We start from the raw sequence: 4,295 nt of genomic DNA on the forward strand, positions 1-4,295 counted from the left end.
TTTTCAACCGAGTGTCTTGCTTCAGTCTGTCCATTAAGATTTTTGTAACAAAAACATTAGCAGTGACTATAATGGTGAAAGTAAACTTTTATTTCACAACCATCCATCCATTTTGTCCCGCTTATCAGAGGTCAGTTAAGCCTATTTCCATGCATTTAGCCATGAGATGACCAAGACGTTAAAACACTGCCCACGTCTCCCAAAGGACAACCCCTTCTGTCCTCTGGTGACCTATTGAACTCAATTTATGTGTAGGTCATGAGTGGGTGACAGTGATGTAATTCCCACCACACATCCTGCTGCTTTGACTTTAAGGGCCTTTGGTCAGTTCGTCTGATGCCACACTCACAGGTGACCAATACGAATACAAAATGAGTTTAAACCCTTTTATACAACTCTGTGGCTTGAACTGATTTGTGGCCAAGTAGTTTTAAGACTGGATATGGTTTTTAAAAGGGGCCTAAAAAGCCATTATTGCCTCACATTTGACAAGAGCTGGTTAGTTTAAAATGTGTGAGGGTAATTCTTGTGTGTTTGTTTCTTAATGGTTTTTACAGTACTACCTGAAGGCCAAAAATATTAGGTACAACACTGTAATATTTTGTAATGAGTCTCCAGGGCATAATTTTGAGAGCCACAGACTTGCTTTTAGTACAAGGTACAACTCCATTTTTCATTTCAAGGGAGTAGTGAAAGTGATGTCATCGAAAAGACCTTGAACACAGAGGTCTCCGAGTTTTAGAGGCCTCAAGTACACCCTGTTGCATCACTCAAGCAAACAATGGCCCGACGCACTGTCTTCCAGTCTTGTTGTTGTCCTGGCGATGCATCACTGCAACCCACTGAGTCAATGGAAAACTCATTTAGGACTAATTACATGGTTCAGGCTCCTGCTTCTCTCTTACTTTGTTTTACCTTCTTGTCTATTCTCCATCACTCTCTCTTTCTTCCTGTCCTTTCTCTTTGCTCCCTCACTTCTTCACTCATAACGCTCCTGTTACCAGATCATGGTAGTCCTGCGCTACTGGCCAGCTATAAAACACAACAACAGTGTTTAGAAGGCACATTGTTATTTCCTTGGGGTCAGCCATAGTTTAGAAGCCAGTCTTAATTAGTTGTCATAACTTATACATGATTACCTCTCCTCAGATACTCTGCCCTTTCAAAAACACCCGTACAGTGTCTGCACTAGACTTAAGTCACGAAGAGGGTTTCACCATGTACGGTGCATATTTAATGACAACATAATGTGAAAAAACTCTGCATTTAAATTTACACATTTCTTTTTTTTTTTTTTTTTTGTGCGCTTTCTGATAGACACGGGAAGTGAACTGAATTTGACACAAATGCCGAACACATTTTTAAAACACATAACACATAATTGTAGATATTTTTCAAATAAATAATGGGAAGTGTTATTGGTAATATTACTACAGTACTACGTGCATAATATTTCAATAGTTCATGATCAAAACGATATACTTTCTATATACTTTCTACACTGCATGTAAACAGGCTCGAGGATGATCTCAGGTGGGAGAAACCTTTGACTGGTCACCATTTCATTGCGGGGAACATTATCTTATAACCCTCGCACTTCTTAAAGCTACACAATATTAGTGGGGAAAAAAATGAAATATGGGTCATCAGTATCATGTTATAGATATTATTGGTGGGCGGGGGTATTGGTCATTTAAGGTTGGTTCTAATTGGTCAAATTTAGTTGACAACAACCACTTTAAAAACATTAAAGACAAACCTGTAGTATTACTCTTTATTGTTTTTGCGACACGCATATTGCAAATTACATTATCACAATATCAATGCTTTTTTCCAATATTTTGTTTAACCCCAATATACCCCTATAGACAATTCACTCTACAAATAACCTAAAAGACGATGTGTTTGGATTAAGGAAAAATCACTACTTAGCTAGTATGCTGCGTTTTTACAGTTCATTATGAATAATGTATAACTGTATGTGTATCGTTACTTATCTCCATAATCTAAGATATCTTGATATTAAGTTCCTAAACTCAACAAAATCACATTGAAATAGTCTCCGATAAATTTGGCTTATTTCACTTACGCGATATGCCTGACTGTAATTTACCAACTTGAATCACCCATAATTATTGAAAAGCATTTTACATTTGCAAAACATTAGATGTTATGGTTACAACACCACCGATCAATATCCAGACGCCAGACTCAAAAGAGTTGCTGTGAGACTCTACATTGACCAAGTTCTGTTCTGCAACCACAAGAGAGAGACATGATTACCACTACTGGATTACCGATCCATAATTCACTTCCAGAAAGTTCCCGCACATTCGTGAGATTGTAATCATTTGTTTGGGAAATGTTTACTGTACTGTAGTGTACTGTATTGTACTTTACTGTAACAGGACACTCAGGGTACGTGATGATGAGCAAGAAGAGTATGTAGCAACAAAGAAAGCTTGATAACGCTGTGGAGAGAGAAACTCTAGGCCTTATTGGACAATCTACAGTATGCTATTATATCTTACTATTGGTCTTACAATCAGTTTTCAAATGATCACCTCCACTATCCAACATTCCAACAAAATCACAATATCTCATCACTTGTAAGACATTTTTACATCTGGCCTGCAAGCTGCTAATGTGATCATGGGCTCTAGTTGGTCATGTTGGTGCACCCTGATTTAGTGTCTGAAATTAACCTAAACTGCAATCCCATGTTCAAGTTTGGTGATTTTCATGTTATTTCCCCCCAAATATCCATACAGATCTGGTATTTTTTTTAAATAAATCATTGAACAATCTTGAGTGTCCCAAAAGTCTTGCTGTCTTTGGCAATGCAATGTTAATGTCTAATACAAGGCAATATTTTGTTGAAAAGTGTGCCGTAGTTTTGGAGATGTGAGCAATATTTAGGGAATGTGAGTACCAGAAATATTTAGAGAATGTGGAAGGAAAGAGGTCAAGGGACCAAAAACGTAAAAAGTCAGTGATTACAATCAAACCCCAAACACAAATCTTAAAATTTTGAGGAAGACGTGCTGCCTGAATAGTTTCTTGTAGTTTGAATTTATCTGTTACACGTTCATTAATCAAGTGCTGTACATTCCAAAAACAATAATTATAAATGTATGTAAACATTGCATTTTAGTTCTCCATGGGCTATAAGGGGGGATTTAATAAAAAAAACAAATTGGCAAAGAAAAAATTATTAATCTTACTACAAGCTTTACTTTCATTTTCATAGCCCTTTAAAAACACATCACAAACTTATTAATATGAAACATTCATTCATCTTCTGTGATGATTATCCTATTGAGAGTGGCAGGGGTGCTGGATCCCATCCAAGCTAACTATGGGGAGGACACTGTCAGCCAATCGTAGTGTGAAACATTTAAAAGATAGATGAAATAATTCAAGTGTAATGGATTTTACATTATTGTCATCGTTCCCTCAGTATGTATATTATATATACACACTGTTTGTAAACTTGTATTTTGAAAATGACTTGAAAGTCAACCAATGTTGGGTTAAAAAAAGAACAAAACAAAAAAACGTGAGTTAGGCAAATTTTCCATTAGCGTGCTTTTACTGACCCCTGTTGGTGATTTCTCTGCAATGAAACCGGGTCCACTTCTCTTTAGAACTGGACAAATAGTTTCATGAAGATATAAAAAATAAGGTTTACATCAAGAGTAAAAAAATAATAATAATAAAAAATAAATACCATGATTATACATGTCACAAGCTATTCAAGATAAAGTCATTGTCATTTTAATGTATGCACTGAAAGTAGCGGTGATCCGAGTGAAAATATAGCATTGCCGTTAGCCACTACTACTAAACTACTCCAGAGAGCAGCCACAATGCCACCAGCAGTTGCAAAAATCAGTGCTTTTCGAATTTGGTTGACTTCTTTGAGTCGTACTGGATGAAAAGTGTTGTAGAAAATCTGTAGCGATACACTAAAAAGTGCTTACCTCAACAATAATTACTTAGAAGGGACGTAACGTAACGTTGTCATCGATTGATGCCTCTTCACCTGTGCACGAACATATATATTCAGCAAAAGGTTAACACAAAACATGGCCATTCCATGCAAATTCTGGGATAAATTTGCTTTACTGTATGCCTTTCATGCAGTTAGAGGTAGAGGCAGTAGATGGAGCCACACATTGTCCAAACCTCTATGATGGTCGTGTCTGGCCGTAGGGCTACCACAATGATGGTGTCATGCACCCCCCCCCCCCCCCCCTTATATCTTGAAGTTGCCAAACTAAACTGCCATTCCT

The sequence above is a fragment of the Corythoichthys intestinalis genome, chromosome 17 (assembly GCF_030265065.1).
Source record: "Corythoichthys intestinalis isolate RoL2023-P3 chromosome 17, ASM3026506v1, whole genome shotgun sequence".
In the NCBI taxonomy this organism is placed as follows: Eukaryota; Metazoa; Chordata; class Actinopteri; order Syngnathiformes; family Syngnathidae; genus Corythoichthys; species Corythoichthys intestinalis.